At 43.4% G+C, this 14,392-nt stretch overlaps 1 long non-coding RNA gene across 1 annotated transcript in view; it reads left to right on the plus strand.

Moving 5' to 3' along the window:
• The first annotated feature begins 1,888 nt into the window (after positions 1–1,888).
• Positions 1,889–14,392, plus strand: part of LOC102447785 (uncharacterized) — a 47,015-nt gene continuing 34,511 nt past the window's right edge. Inside the window, exon 1 of the long non-coding RNA XR_012897391.2 lies at positions 1,889–2,105. This is a non-coding gene — a long non-coding RNA (uncharacterized LOC102447785). The remainder of the gene's footprint in view (positions 2,106–14,392) is intronic.

Consider the following 14,392-nt stretch of genomic DNA (forward strand, 5'->3'; position numbering starts at 1 on the left):
GTGCCATCTGATTCTGTCAGAGTAAAAGGATGTTGGCTGGAAAGTGTTAATTTCAGTCAGAGCTGCTCATGGCACTAGAGCTGCTACACAAAGGGAAGAGCAGGGGAAAAAAAAAGAAGATGCTGTTCGTGCAATCTGCCGTCTGGTTAGAGCCTTAGAACAAGAGCTGGCAACTTGTTGTTTTTAGAAAGCGGGGGAAAGTGATAACGTTCCATTAAGCCATCCAAGTCTAGCATCAACACCAGACTCTCTCTAACCTCCCCCAGCAAAACAGCAGCCTGATTTTTTTTTAAATGGAAGGAAAACAAATGAACGTCGTGCTAGAGAAGTCTCCTAGTTTTCCAGAGACCAACTGCAGCTGGGGCTGCACCCACACCAATCTGTAATAATCATTCTCCATAGCCTCGTCAGTCTTAAGTCTCTTTGTGATTAAGCTGCAGTGTGAATGTGTGAGGTGGGCACTTGTCTACAAGATAAGACACTGGGGGCTTGTCTACACCCATGGTTCTTAAGCAGGGGAACCACACCCCTAGGGGTGCGCAGAGGCCCAAGGGATTCATCAATTCATCCACATATTTGCCAAGTTTTACAACAGGCTACATAAAAAGCACCAACAAAGTCAGTACAGATTCAGATTTCATACAATGACTTATTTTTACTAGGGATGTTAAAATACATTTAACTAACTGTGTAACCACTGAAAATTTCAACAGTTACACGTTCGGGGGAGGGGAGAGCAGGCAGTGGCTTTTAAGCTGGCTCCCCACATGCACCTGCATGACACACCAAGCAAATCTCATGCAGGAAAGGATTTCAACACAGCAGGGCAACATAAGCAAAAGCACTATGAACTGGCACTTTAAGATGGATTTATTTTCTTTAAAGAGATGGCCCCACATGGAACCCTGGGTCAGATATTTGGAAAAGCATCTGGGATGGCAGTGTGGTCCAAACACATGTCTGGGGCCCACAAACTCCCAGGTTACCCTATCCCCCTCCACCTATTTGTCTTTTCTACTCAGACCATAAGCTCTTCATGGCAGAGTCAGCTACTGAAGTATCGGACAAGAATTACCTTTATAAAATTGAAATGTTTTTGTGTAGGGTTAACTCAAAATGAAGGGCAGCTCTTGCAGTCATCAGTTTCAAGGGGTTTTAACTTAGTTTATAAAATCATTTTCCTCATTTATTATGAAAATACGTTGTTTCAGTTTCATGTTCCCTTGGGAGGCTATGAGAGCATATTTTTGAATGACATATTTTTAACACAAGGAGCCTTCACTGCCTCAAAATAATGTACTTCAAACGAGTTTCGTAGTACTGTTTGGAAATGGTTCTATTAAGCTCTTGGCCCACCACCTAGGCTGGCCAAAAGATTCCAGCTCCCACTGGAATAATATTTCAAAATAACAAAGAGTCTATCCTTAGAATGTGGTGGGGTGGGGACGGGAGAAGAGACAGGTTGAACCAGTCTTACAGCTCATCCCTGGAGGGCATGTAGCCTGCTGGTTCAAGCTCCTTCCTCTCCCCCCCCCCCCCCCATCCACTTGAGTCTGGAAGGGTAAGGCTTGTCCATCTGAGACTCTTCACAATGACTGTGTCCCTCCTGCAAGCACTGGTGGTCACATTTTACAACTCCTACATCTAGGGCCAACATGGCCTATGATCCCACAATATCCAAATTAGTTACAATACACAAAATTCCATTCTAACAATTGACCATCCACCAGGCGAATAGCACTGTCTGAACTGGATTTACATAACCACCCCCTGGATTCCTTTCCCATTCCAGCATGATCTGTATTTACATATCAATAGTTGAATACCTTGCAGAGCTAAACAACTGAATGAGCATAACCACACCTAGGACTGCTCTCCCCTTTTAGCTGGCTGCATTGGAAGCAGCGGTTCAGACCATGCTAACACATAACAGATCATGAAAGGAGACCTTGCTGCTCCTGAAATGTACTTTAGCTTCAGGGATCACTGAAAGTGAGGAAAAGTTGTACTCTCTTTTGTTTATACTCTTAGATCCTGAGGGTCAGAGTCCCTGCTGCCTCTCCTCGTGATCTGAGGGGACCTGGATCGGATTTATGTGTTTCAAGGTAAGTTAATTTTCTTGAAATCTGGCTTGTTCCTTAGATCTCAGTGAATCTAGAAAGCAAGCCAAATTTGAATAAAATCTGCTGAGACAGTTCTGAATTATGACAACATAACATTTCTGATGAGGAACAGCTGGATAAATTGTTGGTTACTTGCTTATTTGTGTTACATTTGTACTCCTGGAGAAACCAAAAGAGGCTGAACTTACTTTGCTCATTTCAGAAACAAAAGACATTCATGTCTGGCCTTATCTTCTGAGGAGAAAGTATCTTAGAAAATTAAAATAGAACAGGAGAAGGGGGGAGCAAAATGCAAGTTGGAAATCCACCTTAACTACAGTGTGCATGTAGCTTAATCATTTATTAGCACAGGAGATAAGACAAGAAAGGTCTCAGATGTTTCCTGAGAGCTATATTTCCACAAACTTGGACAGTGCCAGTTGCAATCCTGGAGTTAAGCCTTTGCATGCATTTACACATGTCTGTCATTCCATGCAAGTGGTTTTTTTGTTTGTTTTTAAAGAGGTTTATAATTTAGCTCTATTTCACAATTAGGGTCTCATCTGAGGCTCTGGATTGACTACATGATTTCAGCACAGAACCATTTGGCTTTATTTAAAATGCAGATAAAGCAGTAAAAATAATCCAAGGCTGTGGAACTGCTTCCTTGCATGATTCCAAACCAACTGCATTCTATGTCAGGCCACTGGAACGTATTGTTGCCTGGAATCCACGGGGACTAAAAAACAGCCAAAATGTTTCATTTTTTGAAAAAGTCTTCTGTACTGTAGCACTATTTGTTTTCCCCAATTAAAAGTTAATTCAACTCTGCTGGACAGGGCAGGTTCGTGTCACAAGGCAGCCCAGCACACGAAGCAGCACAGCTTCACCCTCATAGCTCAGGACTCAGGCCTGAGGTCTCCAGGCTTGCCAGTCCCTACTTCCCTCACTTGGTCTGCTCTAGGGAATATATCCAGGCTAACGTTCAAGGGGGCAAACGCTGCTTATGTGTGCCCCTTGTGCAGCCACGTTAATTTCCCCTATGGGCATTCCATTCAAGCAAGCCAAACTTTTGGAGTTGGCAAAAACAAGATTGAAATCTGGATTACAAGGAACCAAGTCCAGGATTGCTCTGCAATCTTCCATGCTTTATTGCCACTCGATATCCATGCTGGCTTCTCTCCGTTCCCCCATATTGACTCCGCTCCCTCCCACACTAACTCATCTCTTGCACTCCTGAATCCACTCCCTTCTACTTTCCCAGCTGGCTGTAGGCCCTACTCCACTCCCCCTGGATTAGCTTCCCTCAGAAGATGTTCTAGGATACGTTCACCACTATGTCCAAATGGCGCCATTTATGTGATGCAGAAACAGATTTCTCTACAAGCAGAGCTCAAGCCCTTCTACACCAGCAGGCAGGGAGTATCTGTTTGCAGTATTAATCCCCAGAGCCACAAAGACACTGGCTCCTTTGAGCTGCACAGTGGAACTAAAAATAGAGGGGCAGGAAGGGGCCATGATACACACCCTTTCTTACTCTTTGTGCTAGTATGCAGGAGAGATAGGAACACACTGAGTTCAGCCTTTGCCAACACTCGAGGCATATCATGACTAAAATGAGATCAAGGAGGGCCTCTCTTGTGGCCCACTCACTAGCCTAAGTTGCCCATTGCTAGGTCAAGTGGTGCTTTTAATTACAAAAGAGAAAGGGCATCTAGATCTCAATAACCTGCTATCCAAACCCAACACATTAGTGATGGCTTTTTCTTCAGAAGATTCAAAACCTCCTTCCACACCCAAGCCAGAGCAAAAAAGCAATATTTCTATAACAGGAAAAGTCCTCCAACTGCACAACAGGGCTTTCTCAGTGCAAGCCAAAATACCCACATACATGACACTACCACACAACCAAGCCAAACAAGAAAATAACAAGTATGCTGATGTATAATAGCATGAGATGTACAATATAATGCACTAGATAATGTGAACCATACTAAGGAAATCTGGTCAGCCTGTAGGTCTATATGAGCCCTCAGATGAGATTTCTAGTTAACTTAGACACAGCTGTTTATAGGTTTAGATACCTTTGGCTCGGTTTTAATTTGACCAGTCTGAGTGACTACAGAGATCTAATTAGAGAAGGATACAGAACAATATTGCTGGAGGACAATCAGTTATAGGCACGTTTAAGGAGGTCTGTCTAAAGGACATTATGGAGCACCATCTAGCTTGTTGAATAAGATGGATGTTTTCACCATTTTTACATTGCCAGACTTTAGGCTCTGGGTGAATTCAATTGTGCTATGTGGCTATTATGGTATTTCCCTCTCCCTCAAATATAGGATGCTAATGAGATCTAGCCAACATCCAATAATCTTAGTGCATCAACTGACAAGTCTATCTTCAGCCTGAAGTCAGATAATGACTAGGCTCCCATGTAATAGCTACTGCATTTCAGGGAGGGCAGGATACTCTTGTAGTAAGATGCCCATGTGCATTCTTTCCTCAGCATAGAATCATAGAATAATAGGACTGGAAGGGACCTCAAGAGGTCATCGAGTCCAGCCCCCCGCCCTCAAGGCAGGACCAAGCTCCGTCTACACCATCCCTGACAGATGTCTATCTAACCTGTTCTTAAATATCTCCAGAGAGGGAGATTCCACCACCTCCCTTGGCAATTTATTCCAATATTTGACCACCCTGACAGTTAGGAATTTTTTCCTAATGTCCAATCTAAACCTCCCCTGCTGCACTTTAAGCCCATTACTCCTTGTCCTGTCCTCAGAAACCAAGAGGAACAAATTTTCTCCTTCCTCCTTGTGACACCCTTTTAGATATTTGAAAACCGCTATCATGTCCCCCCTTAATCTTCTTTTTTCCAAACTAAACAAGCCCAGTTCATGAAGCCTGGCTTCATAGGTCATGTTCTCTAAACCTTTAATCATTCTTGTCGCTCTTCTCTGTACCCTTTCCAATTTCTCCACATCTTTCTTGAAATGTGGCGCCCAGAACTGGACACAGTACTCCAGCTGAGGCCTAACTAGTGCAGAGTAGAGCGGCAGAATGACTTCACGAGTTTTGCTTACAACACACCTGTTGATACAACCTAGAATCATATTTGCTTTTTTTGCAACAGCATCACACTGTTGACTCATATTCAACTTGTGGTCCACTATGACCCCTAGATCCCTTTCCGCCATGCTCCTTCCTAGACAGTCACTTCCCATCTTGTATGTATGGAACTGATTGTTCCTTCCTAAGTGGAGCACTTTGCATTTCTTTTTATTAAACTTCATCCGGTTTACCTCTGACCATTTCTCTAACTTGCTAAGGTCATTTTGAATTATGTCCCTATCCTCCAAAGAAGTTGCAACCCCACCCAGTTTGGTATCATCTGCAAACTTAATAAGCGTACTCTCTATCCCAATATCTACATCATTGATGAAGATATTGAACAGTACGGGTCCCAAAACAGACCCTTGAGGAATTCCACTTGTTATCCCTTTCCAGCAGGATTTAGAACCGTTAACAACAACTCTCTGACTACGGTTATCCAACCAATTATGCACCCACCTTATCGTGGCCCTATCTAAGTTATATTTGCCTAGTTTATCAATAAGAATATCATGCGAGACCGTATCAAATGCCTTACTAAAGTCTAGGTATATGACATCCACCGCTTCTCCCTTATCCACAAGGCTTGTTATCCTATCAAAGAAAGCTATCAGATTAGTTTGGCATGACTTGTTCTTCACAAACCCATGCTGGCTATTCCCTATCACTTTATTACCTTCCAAGTGTTTGCATATGATTTCCTTAATTACCTGCTCCATTATCTTCCCTGGGACAGACGTTAAACTGACCGGTCTGTAGTTTCCTGGGTTGTTCTTATTCCCCTTTTTATAGATGGGCACAATATTTGCCCTTTTCCAGTCTTCTGGAATCTCCCCTGTCTGCCATGATTTTTCAAAAATCATAGCTAAAGGCTCAGATACCTCCTCTATCAGCTCCTTGAGTATCCTGGGATACATTTCATCAGGACCTGGTGACTTGCTGACATCTAACTTTCCTAAGTGATTTTTAAACTTGTTCTTTGTGTATCCTATCTTCTAAACTTACCCTCTCTCTGCTTGTATTCACTACGTTAGGCACACCTCCAGACTTCTCGGTGAAGACCGAAACAAAGAAGTCATTGAGCATAATGCAAGATTCAATTGGACAAGGGGAATTTAAAGAGGAATTGAGCCAAACAGCAACTTAGGTGGTCAAATCCACACTTCTTTCATATCGTATTGTTGTTCGTGGTTAGGTTAAACCTCACTGCAATTGGAGGGGTAACAGCTATTCTTCCTAAATGACAAACATAAGAAACAGGTACGCTTTTTTATGGAACTAGATATTATAGAACACAGGTATGTGTCTTCACCCAGAGGAGAGGTACACGTGGGCAGAGGGAGTTTGGTGGGTATTGTTTGGCAGATCTGTGTTTCTGTAACTGTCACAGAATCAGGAGAAACTCAAGAAGAAGAGCTCACAACAAAGCAGCAGCAGACCAAGAACAAGAAGTTGGAGTGTGGCTCTAAGAGAAGCCTAAAGAGAGATCTTTTGGGCTAAGTGCTAACTGGAAGAGGGCTTGGAACTGTGAGTAAAGAGACTGGCTATGTCTACACTGGCCCCTTTTCCGAAAGGGGCATGCTAATTTGACAGGTCGTAATAGGGAAATCCGCGGGGGATTTAAATATCCCCCGCGGCATTTATATAAAAATGTCCGCCGCTTTTTTCCGGCTTTTAGAAAAGCCGGAAAAGAGCGTCTACACTGGCCCCGATCCTCCGGAAAAAAGCCCTTTTCTGGACGATCTCTTATTCCTACTTCGAATAAGAGATCCTCCGGAAAAGGGCTTTTTTCCGGAGGATCGGGGCCAGTGTAGACGCTCTTTTCCGGCTTTTCTAAAAGCCGGAAAAAAGCGGCGGACATTTTTATATAAATGCCGCGGGGGATATTTAAATCCCCCGCGGATTTCCCTATTACGACCTGTCAAATTAGCATGCCCCTTTCGGAAAAGGGGCCAGTGTAGACATAGCCACTATGTCCTGCTTTTTGATTCTGGGGTCAGGTATTTCACAGATATAGTCCTGTTTCGGTGAACACAGTAGGAATCAATTTCTCCTCTTAATAGAAGCATCCCACTAAACCATGAATTTTGGCTAATCCCTCAAGGCAAACAGGGGAATTGTTCTCTTTGAAAACCTGCTCCATTCTTTATTATCTGCATTTGTAGTTTGGGACTTTGCTCCTGTACGCTCTTCAGGATATTTCTTCTCACACCATAACATTGCATCAAACCTGTGCATGAGCAGGAATCTCCTTCTTTGCCATACACAGGAGGAAGGAACCAAAAACCACCCGAAGAAAGTGACAGTCTGACCTATAGCAGAAGCGAATTCCTATTCTAACTGCTACACTGGCACAGATCTCTGCAAAGGAAAGGACAGTTTCCCTGAATCATGAGGTCTCCTCAAACTGGAACAAAATTAGGCTTAGGTTTTAAGCACAGAAAAACTAGATGTCACTGACTTGGCGGATGCAACACAACATCTGAAAATTGTACATGCACATATGTATGCATGCCTGTGTGTAGGGTGGAGGAGAGGAAGAAGGAATGCAAAAAGCACATCAGAAAGGATTGGTGAAATTAACAGTGGGGTAACAGATGACTACATGAATCAAAAAGAAGTTCTGAAGACTCTCAGGATGAGACTGTCAACCCTGGGAGGGTTGAGGGATCAGCAGAGAAACATCTGTAGGCAAATGAATGGGGAAAATCAGCTGAACTCTAGAGAGAAGCTTCACAGAATGGAAAATTAGGCAAGGCCAAGCAAATTATCTGGAACAGACAACAACCGCAAGGGTGGATTTTATTTTTCCATAAACAATAAGAAAACTGCCATCTTGGATCTGACTGAGGTCCCAGGGTGTGACAAGATTAGCAAATCAAAATAAAACATGAAGGCAACATCTGTGTCTCGGAAATTAAGGAAGTGATGCCAGCGTACAAAATGGTACAAATGTGTGCTATATTTGTAGCTCCAAAAATATTAATGTGTACGAGGCTACTGCTTGCACAAATAGTTAGCCACAGTGCCCTGCTGTGACTGGCCAATAAGATAGTTTGTTGTGATGATGTAATGTCTACAGTTTGATATAATGATGTCATTGCCTGAGGTTTCTGAAACCCTAAAGTCAGCCTCCTGACTCTTTTTTCATTATATATAGGAGATCTCCCCAGGATCACGGCTAAATTCTAACCAGCATGTTTATATTCGGACTTCCTACATTCTTCCTGTAGACTTAAAGAGCGGGAGGAATAGCATGGGCTAGGCTTTTAGTTTATCCAAACTATTGGCATTTAGGGATTCAGTTGAAAGATTTCATCAGGTCTCTATCATGGGAAGCAAGTTGGGTTTGGGCTTGGCAAAACCTCATGTTTGTTTTGGTGAATCAAACCCAAGGTGACTCAGATCAGGATGCCATTATATATAAACCTCGCCATTGGGACAGGACAGATGTAAAGTTCTAATTGAAGGCAATGTCTTTAAACTTGTACTAAAAATCCACTCACCACCACATTCTTCTCCTTGCATTGCAGCTCACTCACTGGGCTAGTGCCATCTGCCAATGATCACGCCAGTGCTGTCACCAGCTTCAGTCCACCTTTGCAGGGAATCCCTTTGGCCTACTTCCCAGGGGCCAGTAAAGAAATCCAGTCCTATCCTTGACTCTAGATTCCAGCTGATACCAAACTGCTAGGCTTGCTACTTTACCTTTGCTGTAGTTTTCCCTTATTCTTTCTTATCTCTCTTCTCAAAGTCCTTGACTCACTTTCCTGGTGAATCAGGCTCTCTGCCAGGAAAACTTTGCTTCCTTTCCTGCTTTGAGCTTCACTTCACTGAGTCAGGAGGCTGCAAGAGCCTTCTTACTCTCTAGAGACACAGCTGCAGGCACTGTACACAGGAATCACTGAATTCTTCTCAGGTGGGGTTCTTCTATTAAACAGGGTTGGCATAGTCCAAGGCTTTCCAGCCCACAGAGTGAGACAACCCCCTTCCCCAATAGAAAACTCATATGATTTCAGCTATGGGAATGTACCTTTATAAGAACCAAACCTTGATTAACCATTTTAAAGAAAATTTTCAAGGAAAAGCAGAGTTTGATTTACAACTTTGAAGGGTTCTGAATTCTGGTGTATTAAAAGCAGAGCTCTATTCTCTACATTTTACATTAGACTTTCAAGCCAGCAGATTCTTGTGCAAGTTACTAAGTTTCTATACTTCACTTTCATAAAATTATTTTAGTAACTTATTCTTCTTTGTAGTTCACTGTCATGTAGATAATCCCTTCAAAGACCTACCTCAGAGTGGGACCCCTGTTCCATGTAAAAGTCATCCAGATTTGATTAGCCCTTACAAATGCTTAAGGTTTTATAAAGTAAGAGGCTTGGGTCAAATTCATTCTTGGCAGAATTGAAGTCAGAAGAGTTCATGGAGACATTTGGCTCACTGTCTACAAAAGTCAGTTCATTCAGAAAGCTCTTCCTCAATACATCTAAGGGAAAAACTGATAAAGTCTGTAAGCCAATGGAGAGATTTTATTTCTTCCTTGTACCACTCCCCCAGGGCACTCCACTTTTCTCTAACCAAAGCCATCCTACAGTTAAAAGCAGAGACAAGCCCAGAGATCAGGACATGAATTTCCTGTAAATATTTATCTGAAGCCAATGCATGGAAGATTTATTTCGCCACATATATCCGGCGAGATGTAAAATATCACTCTCGTAGAGTGTTCCCAAGCAATCCCTTTCTTTTATTGCTCCCTCTGGTGATTTTTAAAAATCTTAATCTTCTAGGAAATATTTTCCCCTCCTGTTTTTCAAGCTTTCATAACATTGTGATCCCCACATCCCACAAATACGCCTATAAAATAATCAGATTGGGTCTCAGCCCTCAAGAGCATGTTTGATTCATAGATCTCAGCAAGCTTCACCAAAGATGATACAGTGTAAACCTCATCATGAAGAAGGGGAAGGGTGATACAGAGAGAAGTTTACAGGCAGATCATGATTCAAACTACTTATTCCACACGTAGTCACAATGACTTCAATGGGATTTTGATTTGTGCACCCATGTACCATTTATCATGAGTAAGAGCATCACAATCTGGCTGCATGTGATTTGCCCAGGTTCACGCAATGAGTCAATGGCAGAGCCAAATAGATGGGGTATAGATACAGGCAGCAAAAATGATCAGAGGAATGGAAAACCTGCCACATAAGGGGCCATTAAAGAATTCAGACTGCTGTTCAGTTCAAAGAGCAGATGAATAAAATTCATATGTCAGAAGTATAGAAAATAGGGATGGGGCAGGGAAGGTAAAAAGGATGCTCTCTCAAAATACACACACACAAAAATAAATCTATGACCATGAAAGGCAACCATTTAAAAACTGATAAAAGGAACTAAGAGGTTTTTACATGCTTGTGATTAACCTGGGGAACTCATTGCCACATGACACCATGGTGTTCAAAGGATCCGCAGGATTCCAAAGAAGATTATATATTTGTATTTTTGCCTCTTTGTTGAGTAGTAGTGTCTTTTGGAGCCTTTGCAACTAGTCATGTTCCTTCTTGGGGAGAAATTGGTGATGCAGAATCAAGGCATCTTGTAATGTAATTACAAACTGCACACACTTCCTGTTTAGCTGAGTGAGAACTAGTCAAAACTGCAAACAGGCAGGTCCTTCCTGCACAGATCTTAAGGCATCACTGTCCTGTCACAAATAAACTGCTCACTCCTGGTCTCTATTGCATTGGACTCTTCTGATTCACACACTGATCCCTTCATCTCCTCAATCCCTTTGCTTTTAATTGGGTAACCCCAAAGTACAAATTATTCACCTAGGACCACATGGTCTTGAAAGGTGGCCTGATCAAGTCACAACCAGGCTGGTGCCAGAAGAGACTTGTGTATGAAGAAAAGTAGTTCCCAGGACGTCCTTTGATAAGGAGCACAGAACTCTGCTTCCTGTTTCCCTTTTGTTGTAGTCTGTAAAAGAAACTCCCCCCCCACACACCGAAGCTTTCCATTTTACCCGCCTTTTGTCCTGCTAAGCAAGGGAAGAGTTGTCCCCAAATTCCCCAAGAACACAAGAGTGTGATCGCACAGCGCTCTAGGTAAACCACCTCCAGGAGGGGTGTAACTTCCTGCACTGGGGTGTGGTTTATTACACCCCCGAGCGGGAAAAGTACAGTGTAGCAACTTGCCAGTGCAGACAATCCCTTAAAGGATAAGGGCGCATCTACACAGCACTCTAAACTCGAACTAAGATATGTAACAGCTTATTTTGAAATTTGGCACGTCTACGCAACACCAAATTTCAAAATAACGTGCTATTGGGAGCCATCCCTTAACTCTCCTGCAATGAGGTTTACCAGGATGGAGAAATAGTGTGCCCATTATTATTTCAAAAAATATTTTGTGTAGATGCAGGATAGCCTCTGGTATCCCGAAATAGCCGTGCAGCGTAGACATACCCTAAGAGGAGAGGAACTGCTAGGGCTGTTTACTAACTTGCCTATGGCATGCTAGATATTGAATTGGATACTGTTTCCTTTAGCAGTCCTGCTGCCATCCCTAATTAAAATGACTGGAAGCAGGCTAGGGGCTTGTTCCCTGCAGGTATCTGTGGTTCTCCAAATTAGTCATGTTCTCTTATAAAGGGCTCCGGGAAGATGGGTCCTTCCAATGACAGATTGATGCTGGTTTGCCTTGCTTACCACATGTGGGAGAGGCAATGTGCACTGGATATTTCAGCATTCATTCCTCACTAATAAGGACCAGCTAAATCAACCACTGATGCCACCATCAACGGTCAATGGGCTAACCCCCATCGATTCTGGTACTCCACCGGGTCGCGAGGAGTAAGGGAAGTCAATAGGAGAATTTCTCTCATTGACCTCCCGCAGTGGAGACGCTGCAAAAACTTGACTTAAGGTATGTTGACTCTATCTACACTAGTCACATAAGTGGAGTTGTGTATCGTAGGTCAACTTTCTCCCTTAGTGTAGACCTGGCCTCAGTCTCCACTAGTTGAGTCCCAGTTGATGGGATGCATGCATGTTACTGGACGGAATACCACGCCTTGGTTTAGCATTGTCAGCTATTGATCATTAGGGCTATGTCTACACTGGGCCGCTTTTTTAAATCAGCGGCTTTTCCGGAATAAGCTGCGAGCTGTCTACACTGGCCCTTGAATTTCCGGAAAAGCAACGACGCTCTACTGTACAAAATCAGCCGCTATTCCGGAAAAACTATTCTGCTTCCGCTCGGGCATAAGTCCTTATTCCGGAACACTGTTCCGGAAAAGGGCCAGTGTAGACAGCCCAGTAGTCTTTTCCGGAAAAAAGCCCCGATCGCGAAAATGGCGATCGGGGCTCTTTTCCGGAAAAGCGCGTCTACATTGGCCACAGACACTTTTCCGGAAAAAGGGCGTTTCTGGAAAAGCAGCCTGCCAATGGGCTGCCTCCTTTTCCGGAAAAACTGAAAACGGAATAGTATTCCGTTTTAAGCAGTTCCGGAAATTCATGCCAGTGTAGACACAGCCTAGGTGTGAACCTGAGTTTAAGCTTTTGTGGATGCCTCAAATAGGGATGAAGAAGGGAAGTCATCTCCTCCCCAAACATGCTGAAAAAATAAATAGGAGAAAAATCATCTCTTGCCCCTATTTTTAAACATCACTGATTTGTTTGAAGTAACTTCATAACAGAGGCAGGATTAGTCTACATACTATTCTCTTTTGAAGGCACTAAAAATATTAACACTGGTTCTACCCAACTAGCTTTTACTGTCAATAGCTCCATCTTTGAGCCAAGTGCAACAGGGAGTTCTGAAAAGTAGCTATAGTCTGCATAAACAGGTTATTTCAGTGTGTATCTAATCAAACCTGTAGTTCTGTGATAGTCGTATTTTATGCTGGCAAAAGTCAACTCAGGCTTCAAACCTTGTTCAGAGGTAAGGTTAGGGTTTAGTCTCTTATGAACCGGGGGGCAGAGGCAGGGATTTAGCTGTGGTTCTGGAATATCCCCAAAATTCTGATCTAGCATTCTGGTATGGGATCATTCTTCCTTCTCTCTCTACTTATACACACCGCCACACCACTGAAACAAAAACAACATAGGAAGCCTGTTAAACATTTGATTATATACACACTGAAATAACCTGTTTATGCAGCACCACGCAGGTCCAGATGCATAAGCTAACACAAGCTAATTTGACAATTACTGGCTGCAGCTCTTGCCCTGGGCGCAGGGTCAGGTGCTGAAAGACTCTCTTGTAAATAAACTGCTATGGCTAGACAGAAAGCAAACTAAGCACCTGGGAGCACAACCCCTCAGAAGCCATGCCCACCTAGAGAACATTTAGAAAAGCAAACAGGGAGCCATTCTGTTTTGAAGTCAGCCAGGAACAAATTCTTCTCTTTGCCCTTTTCCTCTTGCCAGTAGCAACAAGATGAAAACGAAATAGTTCTTTCAAACAGTTATTTCTGATGGGAGTAGTGAAGTCTGACCACACTCTGTGGGATCAAAAACCTACCTCCAAAGGATACATCCTCCTCTTGGTGGAGACCAGATCGGTACATGTAGCTAGACAAAGCTAGCCATGGCTTGGCAGGAGACTGGGATCAGGGCAGTCTAGCCTAATGGACAGAGTTGACATGAGGCATAGTGGTCAGCATGGCTATAAAGAACCAAGAACTAGGGTCAGAGAACATAAGAACGGCCAGACTAGGTCAGACCAAAGGCCCATCTAGCCCAGGATCATGTTTTCCAGCAGTGGTCAGTGCCAGGTACCTCAGAGGGAATGAACAGAACAGATGATCCATCCCCTGTTGCTCATTCCCAGCTTCCAGCAAACAGGCTACAGACATCAGAGAGCAGGCACCAGTAGTCAAAAGCTGGACCCAAGGGTCAAACTATGGGTAAGGAACCAGATACCAGAGATGAGGGAAGGCAGGAAGGTTGCTTTAGACATACAAGAAATCTGTACCCACTGATCTTTATCCCACGCCTGCATGTCAAGGTGATTCCCCCCACTCAGTGCTGGTTTCCCTAGCCCAAAAGTGATGCAATACTGTGTGCTGCTGTAACCCACACACCTAGTGTGGTTCATGTCATGATTATGAGGGTTAGCCAGCAGCCTGGGGATTAAGGGGTTAACTACACCTAGCCAGGTGGAGT

Source organism: Pelodiscus sinensis, chromosome 1 (genome assembly GCF_052426305.1).
Source record: "Pelodiscus sinensis isolate ZL-2025 chromosome 1, ASM5242630v1, whole genome shotgun sequence".
NCBI lineage: Eukaryota > Metazoa > Chordata > Testudines > Trionychidae > Pelodiscus > Pelodiscus sinensis.